This window comes from Oncorhynchus mykiss, chromosome 23, assembly GCF_013265735.2.
Source record: "Oncorhynchus mykiss isolate Arlee chromosome 23, USDA_OmykA_1.1, whole genome shotgun sequence".
In the NCBI taxonomy this organism is placed as follows: Eukaryota; Metazoa; Chordata; class Actinopteri; order Salmoniformes; family Salmonidae; genus Oncorhynchus; species Oncorhynchus mykiss.
The window spans coordinates 18954474-18969877 of NC_048587.1; the positions used below are offsets into that span (position 1 = coordinate 18954474).

At 45.8% G+C, this 15404-nt stretch overlaps 1 pseudogene; it reads left to right on the plus strand.

The window, feature by feature from the left end:
• LOC110503087 overlaps positions 1 to 12054 on the plus strand; it is a 46330-nt pseudogene extending 34276 nt beyond the window's left edge.
• The last annotated feature ends 3350 nt before the right edge of the window (positions 12055 to 15404 follow it).

Below are 15404 nucleotides of genomic sequence, written 5' to 3' on the forward strand. Positions count from 1 at the left end.
GCCCCGCTGCTGATTGGAGCTGATGGCCAATATGGTGGAGGGTAATCCATCTTCCTGCCCCTCCCCCTAGCTACCGCCCCAGAGACCGTTAGGGGCCGCAGCCAATGGCACCACAACAGAGGAGGGAGCACATGGGGAAAGAACTGAATGCAGCACAGGGTGACATGGGGGACGGAGTTCAGTACAGCACACAGGACTTGTGTCCCAATACTTAACCCAATATCATGCTTATTGGCTTCTTAACAGCTTCTACTACCAAGCCATAAGACTGATGAACAGTTCATCAAAGGTCTACCCAGACCCCTCTTTTATGCTGCTGCTACTCTCGGTTAATAATCTATGCATAGTCACTTTAACTCTACCTACATTTACATATTACCTAAATTACCTCGACTAACCGGTGCCCCCGCACATTGACTCTGTACCGGTACCCCCTGTATATAGCCTCGCTTGTTATTTTACTGCTGCTGATTAATTATTTGTTACTTTTATTTTCTATTTTCTACTTATCTATTTATTTTCTTAAAACCTCTTAAGGCATTGTTGGTTAAGGGTTGTATTCGGCGCATTTGACAGATACAATTTGATTTGATTTGATTCTTGCAGATCTGGCTAGAAATGAGCGATTTAGTAATAGCTCCTTCTAGACGACCTCTGATTGGACCAATCCAATCCCTAATCTTCAAGAAGTCCCATGGTCAGGTGCTAATGTTCAATTTGGAACTGCATTCCTTCCTCATCTCTTCTTTGAGGTCAGAACTCTCTGTCAATCCCAGATCCATCCAACCTCAGTGAATTCCTCTTGACTCACTGTGAGAAAGTAACGTGTCTCACGGCCAGGAAGGCTCTGGACAACAGTCTTTACCAAAGATGGTGGATAAAGGAAGATAGTTCACTCAGGCCGTTCACCATTGACATTTTTTTGTCAGTTCTGGTCTACTTAACGGGGTGGGTCTCCCATAGACACAAATGCAATAGCAGCTGGGTCTTGTCCACATTAGCTCATTGACTTTCTGTATGTCCATTTGGGTCCCCCCAGGACCAGGAAACACTGAGTAAGATGACTTTGGTAATTATGTTACAATTACTGGGATATTCTTACAACATGATAGGAAATGTTTAAAGGTAAATTCGACAACAGGTAGAAAATCAAATGAATGTATTGCCGGGAGAATAAGGGGGAACATTAACTCGTGGAATGTTCTCACTGTGTGAGGCCGGCACAAAGCTGCACCGTCAGTTGTCACACATGCAGAGGGCAGCCAAGGCATAAGTGAATCAGACAGTGTCACTTAGAGGTCAATGACATGGCCACCAGGGGCCTCCCTGCTCCAACAGCACTACTGAGAGCCTGTGTATTCAGCAGTTCATTATCCTATTATTTTATTAGTCCCTAATCACATTCAACCACAGTTAACTGTATGTGGTGTGTGTGTGTGTGTGTGTGTGTGTGTGTGTGTGTGTGTGTGTGTGTGTGTGTGTGTGTGTGTGTGTTTGTGTGTGTGTGTGTGTGTGTGTGTGTGTGTGTACGTGTGTGTGTGTGTGTGTGTAAGTGTGTTGAGCCGTCAATCTAAGTGACTTAACATGATCAGGTCTATGGTGTGTTGAGCCAATGCAAGGAAAACTCACTAAGAAACTATACCCCTTCTCCTTCAATAAACACAATCTTCAATCTGGAGTCTGGAGACACAGGGTGGTGAAAAGAGGGAGAGACAGACAGCCAGACATTGGGCAATAAGGAGGAGAGAAAGAATGAAAAGGACAGAAAGAGCGAACACCAAAAACTGTGAAACACTGTTGCCAAACATGGTTGTCTGAGAGTGTGCATAACATGAAATGCAGCTGAGATCTTATTGGTTTTAAATGAATAGGAATGTAATAAACTACAAAACAGAACACAAACAAACACAACACCCACATCACACAATTCTGGAAGAACGGCGCCGGAGGGGATGGCTGCCGTTTTATGTTTTAGACCACCTTTACTCCTCACACAGACACACGTACAAAGCTCTCCCTCTCCCTCAATTTGGCAAATCTGACCATAATTCTATTCTCCTGATTCCTTCTTACAAGCAAAAACTAAAGCCGGAAGCACCAGTGACTCGGTCAATAAAGAAATGGTCAAATGACGCAGATGCTAAGCTACAGGACTGTTTTTCTAGCACAGACTGGAACATGTTCCGGGATTCTTCAGATGGCATTGAGGAGTACACCACATCAGTCACTGGCTTCATCAATAAGTGCATCGATGAAGTCGTACCCACAGTGACCGTATGTACAGACCCCAACCAGAAGCCATGGATTACAGGCAAAAGGTAGAGCTGCCGCTTTCAAGTAGCGGGACTCTAACCCGGGCACTTATAAGAAATTCCGCTATGCCCTCAGACGAACCATCAAACAGGCAAAGAGTCAATACAGGACTAAGATTGAGTCCTACTACACCGGCTCCAACGCTCATCAGATGTGGCAGGGCTTGGAAACTATTATGGACTACAAAAGGGAAGCACAGCCACGAGCTGCCCAGTGACACCAGTCTACCAGACTAGCTAAATTACTTCAATGCTCGCTTCGAGGCAAGCAACACTGAAGCATGCATTAGAGCATCAGCTGTTCCAGATGACTGTGTGATCACGCTCTTCGTAGCCGATGTAAGTAAGACCTTTAAACATTCACAAGGCCGCAGGGCCAGACGTACCACCATGACGGGTACTCTGTGCATGCGCTGACCAACTGGCAAGTGGCTTCACTGACATTGTCAACCTCTCCCTGACTGAGTCTGTAATACCAACATGTTTCAAACAGACCACCATGGTCCCTGTGCCCAAGAACACTACGGTAACCTGCCTAAATGACTACCGACCTGTAGCATTCACGTCTGTAGCCATGAAGTGCTTTGAAAGGCTGGTCATCGCTCACATCAACATCATTATCCCAGAAACCCTAGACCCACTCCAATTTGCATACCACCCCAACAGATCCACAGATAATGCAATCTCTATTGCACTCCACACTGCCCTTTCCCACTTGGACAAAAGGAACACCTACGTGAGAATGCTATTCATTGACTACAGCTCAACACCATAGTGCCCTCAAAGCTCATCACTAAGCTAAGGACCCTGGGACTAAACACCTCCCTCTGCAACTGGATCCTGGACTTCCTGACGGGCTTCCCCCAGGTGGTAAGGGTAGGTAACAACACATCTGCCATGCTGATCCTCAACACGGGTGCCCCTCAGGGGTGCGTGCTATAATTAGATATTTGTTTCCTTACCTTGGAGTGACTGCAATCAGTTTTGTTAAACTAGCTACTACAAACAATTAGCATTTTGGGATCAATTCCCCATGTAAGTCCATCTCCCAAACATTTAAATTTCATGCAGTTCTACATTGGATTTCTATGTTTGAACTCTCGTCAGAACACTGAGTCACACATTTAAGAAAGTATATTCTACCTCTTGGTGATGTCATTCGGAAACACAATGACAGCTTTCACTGCTATGCGAACACATCTGTACATTTCAATGAAAAATGATGAAGCCCCAAAATTCCCTACCCTGGACGCCTGTGTTTCAGACATAAGGAAGTGGATGGTGCCAAATATTTTACTTTTTAAACTCGGACAAAACAGAGATGCTAATTCTAGGTCCCAAGAAACAGAGATCTGCTGTTTGATATGACAATCTTGGTTGTACAGTCGTCTCAAATAAAACTGAGAAGGACCTCAGCACTACTCTGGACATTGATCTCTCTTTTGATGAACATATCAAGAATATTTCAAGGGCAGCTTTTTTTCATTTTTGTAACATTGCAAAAATCTGAAACTTTTTGTCCAAAGATGCAGAAAAGCTAATCCATGCTTTTGTCTCTTCTCGATTAGACTACTGCAATGGTCTACTCTCCAGCTACATGGATAAAGCACTAAATAAACTTCAGTTAGTGCTAAATACGGCTACTAGGATCTTTGACTAGGACAAGTGCTGACTTCAAGGTTTTGCTACAAAACATTACATGCACTTGCTCCTCACATTGCACCTCTCTTTCCGATTTGGTCCTGCCGTACATACCTACACGTCTGCTCACAAGATGCAGGTCTCCTGATTGTCCCTAGAATTTCTAAGCAAACAGCTGGAGGCAGGGCTTTTTCATATAGAGCTACATTTTTATGGAATGGTCTGCCTATCCGTGTGAGAGACGCAGACTCTGTCTCAACCTTTAAGTCTTTACTGAAGACTTATCTCTTTAGTAGGTCCTATGATTGAGTGTAGTCTGGCCCAAGGGTGCGAATGTGAATGACAAGGTACTGGAGTGACGAACCACCCTTGCTATCTCTGCCTGGCCGGCTCCCCTCTCTCCACTGGGATTCTCTGCCTCTGACCCTATTACAGAGGCCGAGTCACTGGCTTACTAGTCCTCTTCCATGCCGTCCCTAGGAGGGGTGCTTGACATTGTGCCAGGCTTTTATTCTCGCTATTCTCGACTTGAGTGGTTTGAGTCACTGATGTGATCTTCCTGTCCGGTTTGAGCCCCCTCGGGCTTGTGAGGTGGAGGAGATCTTTGTGGGTTATACTCTGCCTCTTCTCAGGGTAGTAAGTTAAGTTTGTTAATATCCCTTTAGTGGTGTGGGTGGGGTTATATCCTGCCTGGTTGGATATGGGTAGGGGTATCATCAGACGCGGCGACAGACACACCCCCCCCCCCCCCCCACACGGTCTGGCTTATCTGGTGTCCTGTGTGAACTTAAGTATGCGCCCCCTAATTCTCCATCTCTCTCTCTCTCCCCTCCCGGAGGACATGAGCCCAATGACCATGCCTCAGGACTACCTGGCCTGATGACTCCTGGATGTCCCCGTCCCCAGTCCACCTGGTCATGCTGCTGATCCAGTTTCTGCTGTTCTGGCTGCAGCTATGGAACCATTGTGATTATTAGTTGACCCTGACGGTCATCTACGAACGTTTGAACATCTTGAAGAATGATCTGGCCTTAATAGCAATATACTCTTCAAATCTCCACCCAGCATGGCCAGAAGAGGACTGGCCACCCCTCCAAGCCTGGTTCCTCTTTAGGTTTCTTCCCGGGTTCCTGCCTTTCTAGGGAGTTGTTCCTTGAAACTGTGCTTCTACATCTTTATTGCTTGCTGTTGGTAGTTTTGGGCTGGGTTTCTGTATAAGCACTTTGACATCTACTGATGTAAAAAGGTCTTTATAAATAATATTGACTGATTGAAGGAAGCAGACTGAATAATAAAAAATGTCACCATTTGTTTTTTCATATATTTAGAGCCTGATCAACATTTTTCTGTTTCTATGGTTGAAACACACTAAGGTCAAATTACTGTCAGAACAAACGTCACGCACGCACACACACACACACGCACGCACGCACGCACGCGCACACGCGCACACGCGCACACGCACGCACACACGCACACACTCCACAGACACAATGGAGCTAGCTGACAGTGCGAGTGAACAATGCAAGTGGAATTGAATTAGTCCTGGTCTGTGACCCGAAAATGCCAAGGAGAGAGGAGCAGCACGGGCCTCATGACAAGGACTTCCAGTTTGGCTGTGATTCTGCATTCCCCTCCGTAGGCTCTGATTGGCCAGATCGAGATGGATTGAATGTGAGTGGGGCTTTCTCATTAACATGGGCATTCTGGAAGTCATTTTAGGAATGCAAGAATGGCAATTAGGGAGTGCGTTGTATGTTTTGATGCCGGTGACAAATTGAAGTCGTAGTGACATTTTCTAACCCATTGTATGCTGTATGACACACGATATGTCATACAGTGATTTGAATGGTGTCAGATGATGGTTATGTGATAACATTTCTTTTCTCCTCTCAATGTAATTCTACTCAATGAGCTGTATTGGCATGATCGGCATCTTACTTACACTGCCAAAGCAAGAGCACAAGAACAAATGAAATCCATGAAAAATCAACATAGTGATTAACAGTAGTAATACTGTTGAAGTAATACTCTTTCCATCCCCCCTCTGTCTTTCTCTCTGTTTCTCTCTATCCCTCAGCACATTAGACTTCTACAATAGGATGTCAGTGAGTCGTCATGGCACAAAGGCTGGATGGGGAGGCTCTGACCCGCATGTTCTCTCTCACCGTGTCTATCTTTGCCATTGGGGGTCTACTGGGATCCCTCATGGTGGGCATGCTGGTCACCAGGTGAGACCCTCACACACTCCCCATACACACACTCCCAGTGACTCACAGTCCTATACAGGGTTTACACAGGATGATTCCACCATAATGTATTGGGTTTCATAAGTCAACTATTCTCTGCTCCCCATTCGAGACGGTGTACATCTGTATTTACATCTTTGTATGTGTAATGCATGTTGTTAGATGAAAGGGAAGACATGACTCGATTTGGAAAGTCCTGTCCTTTGAAGACCTTTGATTTGGTTTTGGTCAATGGCTAAGCCCTCCAGACTCTGCAGCTGCAGGGTGGCTGTTGGCTAATTGACATGAACAGCCTCAGAGACACACTGCAGCATCTGGAGCTCTGGGCAATGGCACCCTGCCTGGCACTCTGAGCCTCTCACATATACACACACCACTGAGGGCATTAGATTGTGCCTCCATCTATCACCCCTGAGTGACCTTCTGCCCTCTGACCCTAGAGATGACTCTGTCCTGGCTCCCTTGGTCTCCTTTGCCCTTCAGAGTACACAATGTCCGTCCTGTCTGCCTTTCAGAGTGCATAGTGTTTACTTACCCTGTGCCCTTTAGAGTTGTAACTCTTTGTACAAGCTACCAATGTTCCCTCTCTTTTTTTTCCAGCACTGAGTGAATTTCTGTGCAACTTCCGGCTCGTGTTTACTGTGAACACAGCCTGTACCCGCTTTAAGTTACATTGTTTAGCTTTTTTATTGTTTTTTTGTGTTTGTACTTTTTACCCCTTTTACGTGACATCTAATTGGTAGTTGCAATCTTGTCCCATCAGCAAAGGTCGAGAGCCATGCTTCCTCCGAAACACGACCCCCGCCAAGCCGCACTGCTTCTTGACACACAGGTCGCTTAACCAATGTGTCGGAAACACCGTACAGCTGGCGACCAAAGTCAGCGTACATGCGCCCGGTCTGCCACAAGTAGGCGCTAGAGCGCAATGGGACAAGGACATCCTGGGATCAAACCCGGGTCTGTAGTGATGACTCTAGCGATGCAGTGCCATAGTTCGTTGCATATTTGCGTATAGGCCTACTGCAGCTCTGATTGGTTATGGCGCACCGGTCTGTGTAGAATACAGTCCTACTCCGATGCTCTCTGCCTACAACAAAATCTCTTGCATAGTTAGTTTTGCAAACTAAGTTTGCATAGTTTATTTTGTTATGTTGCATTGAAAGTGGTTAATATTGCGTTGATTCGATCACAATTCCCACAGGAAAGGGAAACGTTGATAGTGTTAATTAAGGATCTAACCCTCGATTTTTGCCTAAAATGACATACCCAACTCTAACTGCCTGTAGCTCAGGACCTGAAGCAAGGATATGTATATTCTTGTTACCATTTGAAAGGAAACACCTTTAAAATGTTTGGAAATGTGAAATGAATGTAGGAGAATATAACACATTCTATCTGGTAAAAGATAACACAAGGAAAAAAACATGCAAGAGAAAGGCCGTAATCTATTATTCCAGCCCCGGCACAACTTAGATTTTGGCCACTAGATGTCAGCAGTGTATGTGCAAAGTTTTAGACTGATCAAATGAACCATTGCATATATGTTTAAATGTTGTGTCAAGACTGCGCCAATGTGCTTTAATGGTTTATTAATACATTTTCAAGTTCATAATTGTGCACTCTCCTCAAACAAGAGCAGGGTATTATTTCACCTCAATAGCTACTGAAAAATGGACAGTGCAGTTAGATTAACACGAATTTAAGCTTTCTGCCCATATCAGATATGTCAAATATTCATGTTACTTACAACCTCATTAATCACATTAGCCTACCTTAGCATAACCTTCCTGTTGGGGGGACACTGATCCTGTAGAGGTTTTAACTAACAGGGGAAACTCTAGAAAGTTGAGTGAACTTCACAGGGGCTGATATTTCTTCTGCTCGGCAGTCCATGTGTAGCTGCGAGGCTTAGATGGAAGATTGCGGTACGTTCGCTCTGTCCCCTCTGCACTGCACACTACCTGTCCCCTATACATAGTAGTCTGGCCCAAGGGTGCGAATGTGAACGACAAGCTACAAGCTACTGGAGCGAACCCGGGTCTGTAGTGACGCCTCTAGCGATGCAGGGCCATAGTCCGCTGCGTATTTGCGTATAGGCCTACTGCAGCTCTGATTGGTTATGGCGCAACTCTGATTGGTTATGGGGCACCACACCATTGGAGTGCAGTCAGTGCCCTCTCTGTACCCTCTGCCTCTTAGATCTCATTTATCTGAAGCATTCAAACAATCTCACTGGACATTTATATGCTAATGAAAGAGAACAATTTACGAGCACAGGTATGAGCTGATCAAGTTCATCACCCAGCAGTGTTTTATGGGTGATCAGAACTCTCCACGTCCTCCTTGACTGTATATTGGGGGGAGACTTTACTACTCTGTCATAAAACGAATATACGTACGCCTGCTATTGCATCTGGTCCGTGTGCTTTTATGAACTGCTTGTGCAAATGCATAAATACAACAGTTTTGGGTTTGGTACATTAATTAGCTGGCTATGATAATCTAAGCGTTTTAATGGTGGACGGCCAACCATAGCTTGTGTGTGTGTGTGTGTGTGTGTGTTTGTGCGTGTGTGCATGTGTATGTAGGAAAGGCACGCTGGTGAACTCGACGGTGTTGGTGTTCATCACTGGATCACTCATGGACTTCAGAAGGATCTGTAGCTCTCCAGAGATGGTCGACTTTGGCCGCTTTGTCACGGGGATCCACTCCGTTACAAACAAACCAGTGTGTCCACTCAATGAGAGGGGTGATGTTCAGGGGTGAGAGTTTGAGTTAAGATTAGGATAAGGGTCAAGGTTCAATCAGTCAGAAATCTACACATATAAATGTTGCACAGTATCTGGATAAAGTTACGGATGTTGCAATGAAAAGAAGGTGAGTGTTTGCTCACTGCTGTCTGTTTTCTTGATTTCAGACTGGGGAAAAAAACATCCCCGTTGTCATTGTTGTGTTTTATTGTGTAGGTACCTCTCTGAGTGTGGTGCCATGAACCTGGGGGGGAGATAGCTGCTAAGAACTTGCGTGGTGGGGTCTTCTCGGCCCAGATCCTGGGTCTACACAAACTTCTGGGAAGGGCACGCCAAAGACCATTTTCAGGAAAAACATTAAACTTTAAACGTGGCGTTCATATGCTTAGAGAACCATATGTTTAGTCATGTATATGTGTTAATCTGCAGTGTTATTGACATTGAATGGTGAAATTGTTTTCAATGGTTTAGGAATCGCTTATTTTGGAATACATGTGGACAATATGTTAGTGACACCTGTTGTCATGGTTACAGGAGGAGCCCCGGACCCTGTTCCTCTCGCTGGTGGTGGTAACAGCTGATGCTGTTGCCATGGTTTCCGGAGAACCCCAATACATGCTGTTTGAGAAGCACAATGTCTACGCCACCATTGCAGGTCAGAATGCTTGACTCCATTGGGACAAGGTCACATACTTAGTGTCTGAATAGTGTGAATCGTGTAACCTCCTGGCTGTGTTAATTTCCTGTGTCAATCTTGTTGTTCTAGTCATGTGCTAACATCTTTAGTCAACTGTGAATAACAAAGTTCAAGTAATGTTCATTTTCCTTGGGTCAGTGTTGTAACTTCCTGTTTTATTTCCTACATCAGCATTGAAATGGTACTGGCCCAAGTGAAACATCCAGTTGGAGATTATTATTATTTATTTTTTTTACATTTATTTAACTAGGTGAGTCAGTTAAGAACAAATTCTTCATTTCAATGACGGCCTAGGAACAGTGAGTTAACTGCCTTGTTCAGGGGCAGAAGGACAGATTTTTACCTTGTCAGCTCAGGGATCCAATCTTGCAACCTTTCAGTTACTAGTCCAACGCTCTAACCACTAGGCTACCTGCCGCCCCAGATTGAGGAGATGCAGGAGGAGGAGCGCTCTCTGTTGTCGGTGGAGACTGTGTCGGTATGGTGCCCGATACTGGATCCGTCTATGCGATCGCATTTGCTCATTGATGTGTTCCTCAACATTGGCATGCAGCTCTCCGGCAGCGACGTTGTCAGACTACTCAGCTGTTTGCTATAGTGCTCCTCTCCTTCCCTCACGCCTATAGCCCTTTCTGTTACTCTTTGTCCTCTTTGTTAGCAATCCTTGCCCTTTCTCTACCTCAACCACTTTCACCCATCATTTATACCCTCCTCACACTCTCATTTGCATGTCCTTCCCTCGCTCTCTCACCCTCTCTCACCCTCTCTCTCCTACACTCCCCCTCTCTTCCCTCTCTCACCCTCTTCTCCCTTTCTCCCGATCTCCTCCCACTCTCCTCCCACACCTTCTTACCTCTCTCACCCATACTCCTCACCCATACCCACCACAGTCGGGCCCACTACACCAAGAGGCTCAGTTGAAAGGCAAACCAAATATTGCCTAATCTTTTAGAAGCCTCGTGATCGTGTGGTAAGAGCCCAAAACTACGAGTCATTAATGAACAGCGATTTGATTAGCTAAATCCCTTCCTGAATTATGCTACTGAGATGCTTTCATTATTCAAATCATTACCAGAGGACTGGGGCCAACAAGTGCACATTTTACCCATCAGAGCTGAACTCATTAGAAGCCTCATCTCTGCAATGTATTTTTAGCAGCTAATTAGCTTTGGCAATCTATTTGAAACACAGGGAGTGAGGATGAAGATGGTGGTGGTGATGATGATGATGGTATCAGACAGATACCAGAGGTGAGCTGTAAGTTAAGTGGAGGTGACAAGTGGCAGGTCTTGTCACTGTTCTGTGTGCGCTACAGGATAGAGGAGTGTATTTGTGTGTTTAATGGGAGTGTAGACCTGTGTGTGTTGGTTTCTCACTATCTCCGTCTGTTCCTCATGCTGATTACCCCCCGTGTCTAGAGTCCACCTCCCCCACAGCCCCAAATTGAATTGAAATTGAATGTGAGTGGTTGTCCACTGTTACACTCTGCCCATGCTGTGCCCATGCTGTGCCACCTGTGCCCATGCCACTCAAGCCCAAATGTGTCTGTCTCTCTCTTGCAGCTCTGGTTCTATACCAACAACATCTTTGAGAACGCGGGCATCCCAGCCCCAGTGATCCAGTACACTACAGTGGGTACAGTAGCCGTCGAGATCATCGCTGACCTCACTGGCGTGAGTCTATGGAGGAGTCATGAGAACGGTTGTTAGTTTGTGCTGTCACAGTTTTCTCTCTTAACGGTCCTGTTATTAATGTTTCGTTGCTTTCCGTCTCTTTGTACAGTATCTCGTGTTTCTCTCTCTCTCGTTCTAGTGTTTTACAATAGAGAATCTGGGCAGAAGGCCTTTCCTCATCTGGGAGTTTCTAGTCATGGGATTCTGCTGTGCTTGGATCACTCTCTCCCTCATTTCTATGTGTGTGTGTGTGTGGGGGGGGGGGGGGGGGGGGGGCACTGCATTCTTGTATTTACTACATTAATTTCCTCCTTGCGATACGACAGAGTACTTTATAATATTTGATTAATCAATCCCATTTATTTCATAAAGCCATTTTTACATCAGCAGTTTTAACAAAGTGCTTTACAGATACCCAGCCTAAAACCCCAAAGAGCAAGCAATGTAGAGGCAGAAGCACAGCGTCTAGGGGAACCTCCCTGGAAGGCAGGAACCTAGGAAGAAACCTAGAGAGGAACCAGGCTCCGAGGGGTGGCCAGTCTTTATCTGGCTGTACTGGGTAGAGATTAAAGAGTGGCCAACTATGATAGAAACCTCATGGAATATACTGACTAAGTGAGGTCATGGCAACTTACTTCTTCTATTTCACTATGCTTACAGGTTCACTTACCATTCATGCCTTATGTCAGTGTTGGATGTGTGATCCTGTGTCATTACTTGTTTCTGCATTAGGCAAGGTGAGCTGCGTTCTTCTACATACTTTATCTTACTTTAAGTTTCCATTCATTTGAGCCGAGAAAACACACACACACACACACACACACACACACACACACACACACACACACACACACACACAGGGAGACACCGGGGCGGGTGGCTTACCCGATTTGCCGGTGTCCGACCCCTGTTGCACTTTGCTGCTGTGTAAGGAAATGGCGCCCTCTGGAGGTCAAAGTTGAGCGGTTGTAAATGCAGCCAATGGCCTTGCTCTAATCTGCCAATTATCTGCCTGTGTGATGATGATGTTTACATCCCCTGTATAAGAGACAAATGAGTGAGTGTTCTGTAGAGAGATGTATGCAGCCTGTGATGTATGTAGGTACAGTCCCGCCTACACCCCCCTTTGGTCCTTAGTGGATTGGCTCATTCTGTTTGGGATCCTGTCAATAATTAAGCCTCCTCGCGCCTCATTGGTCAGAAACATGATGTATGCTGCCGCTCAAGAGCAAATAAAGATGAATAATGAATCGTTTGCCTAACTCCTCATCAGTCGAAAAGTGTTATCCCTCCGCCACCCACAACAATCAGGCACAAATAATTATGCACAAATAATGCTGCCTTGACTCATGTTCATTCATAGGGTCATTAGCGGTGCAGTGACACAAGGCGTTGCATAGTCATCACGTGTGACCAGACGTTATTAGACAGTCCACTTCCGGTGACACTTTATATACACAAAGCATTCATGACACCTTGATGAAACCAGTCATTACACCCTTTATGAATGTTGCAGTATCATTCATACAACATTCATAACACATTTATTTGACAGAATTCATACAGGGTCTTTCTAAATACAAGTCCCTTTACATTATGGCGCAAAAAGTTTCTTTGTGTAAAGAAAATCAAGATTGTGTTAGCCTGCTGAGATAAAGGCAAGGCATTCGTTTGTGGAGCTAATACAAGTCTTCAGGTCTCAGCTAAGGTTGCTTATTACCTCCGTTACAATGTCAAACAATTGCTCAGATGCCATCCAGACCTGGGTTTAAATAGTTTGCTTGAGCCTGAGCGTTTGCTTGAGCCTGAGCATTTGCTTGAGCCTACCTGGAATGCCAGATGGGCAGGTAGGGTTTGCACTTTTGAGACTATTCCATTGATTCCATTGCACCAGGCAAGCTCAATTAAGCACAGCTAGCTTATCTATTTGAAAGATGCCTACACCCAGAGCTGGTGCCATTTCCTACTGCCATTGTGACCATGAGCAAAACATTTAACCCCTAAACTGCTACAAGGGCAATGCTTTAAGGCTGACCCTGTGCTGCTCCCAGCCTGTTGCGTGAATAGTGTGTCAGGGGTTTGGTACTGTGACATTAAATATAAATATTTCCTTTTTACAATGGGACGAACATTTTTTTTATTCAAGGGGACTTTTATTTTGAAAACTCCTTATGAACGATGTTGAATAAATGTGTTATGAAGATTATGAATGATACTGCATCACTCGTAAATGTGTTATGACTGGTGTTATGTATACCCCATACATAAAGTGTATCCCCCATAAGCTCTTCTTAATGCCAATTTACCCTCGCACTCTCCAGAGGGAATCACCTGTCAGTTTGTTTACATAATGTGTGTTTGTATGTAGACTGTAAGTATAGGTTGAATGTGTGTGTGTGTGTGTGTGTGTGCAGTGTACTAACGGCTAGTGTATTTATTGTAGCGGGCATTGCTTTGCTGATCACGGCGGAGCTGTTAAAACACTCTTACCAGTGGCCTTCACAGTGGCCTTCACAGACCTCTGTCCTCACTTAACTTGACCTGGCTGCGCCCCTACTTAACGTGGCAGCATCAGGGTCGCTGGCGTAAAAAGTTCAGGTGCCACCACCTGCCGTTGTGCTCTTGAGCATGGCACCTAAACCCCAACCTGCTCCAGTGCCTCTGCAGTGCAGCTGATACTGTGTTACTCCAGCCTCTAGTGGGTGTATGCGTGTTGTCCGCAAGGTGCTATTCTACTGTGCATGTCCTCAGCATTGCACTGCTTCTTCCTTACATGGCTTCACTTGTCATGGCTTTGGCTCCCCACCCAGCATGTCCTCGGTCCAGACTCAACATGGCTTTGGCCCCCCACCCAGCATGTCCTCGGTCCAGACTCAACATGGCTTTGGCTCCCCACCCAGCATGTCCTCGGTCCAGACTCAACATTGCTTTGGCCCCCCACCCAGCATGTCCTCGGTCCAGACTCAACATGGCTTTGGCCCCCCACCTAGCATGTCCACGGTCCAGACTAAACATGGCTTTGGCCCCCCACCCAGCATGTCCTCGGTCCAGACTCAACATGGCTTTGGCTCCCCACCCAGCATGTCCTCGGTCCAGACTCAACATGGCTTTGGCCCCCCACCCAGCATGTCCTCGGTCCAGACTCAACATGGCTTTGGCTCCCCACCCAGCATGTCCTCGGTCCAGACTCAACATGGCTTTGGCTCCCCACCCAGCATGTCCTCGGTCCAGACTCAACATGGCTTTGGCCCCCCACCCAGCATGTCCTCGTCCAGACTCAACATGGCTTTGGCCCCCCACCCAGCATGTCCTCGGTCCAGACTCAACATGGCTTTGGCCCCCCACCCAGCATGTCCTCGGTCCAGACTCAACATGGCTTTGGCCCCCCACCCAGCATGTCCTCGGTCAAGACTCAACATGGCATCTTATCTAGCATGGTGTCTACCCTCACCCAGTATGGTCAATGCCTTTGCTCATCAGGACAGTAGGTTCGTTTTGGTTGTCCTAAATTGATTACTCTCAAAAAAACACAAATCAGGGCAAAAGCACTATGAACATTCTTATCTAGCCCGTCCCTCCCTGGTGTCAGATGTCCGCTGGGTCCTACTGCTACCTGGTGTCACTACAGACACCCTGGTTCGATTGAAGGCTGTAACACAACCGGCCGTGATTGGGAGTCCCATAGGGCGGCGCACAATTGGCCCAGCGTCGTCCGGGTTAGGGGTAAGCCGTCATTGTAAATAAGAATTTGTTCTTAACTGACGTGCCTAGTTAAATAAAGGTTCAATAAAAAAAAAATAAAAAAAATAATGTGACATTGTTTGCCTAATTTCAGTTTATGTGACAAAACAAACAATCAGTACCATCTAAATCACTGCCAAATCTATTTTTAATAATGAAAAAAAATGTATTTTTCAGCTGTTTTGAAGCTGGTGGACCAAACCGAAAGTAAAAGACTCGAGCTAGTACCTACCAACATTGCGGGGGAAGTGATGCAGAGGAGGGAGGAGAGTTGTTTGAATTAAGTGTTGTTGCAATTCCCCTATTTTCCATTAGGCGGCCTCAGTTTACAAAATGCCCCT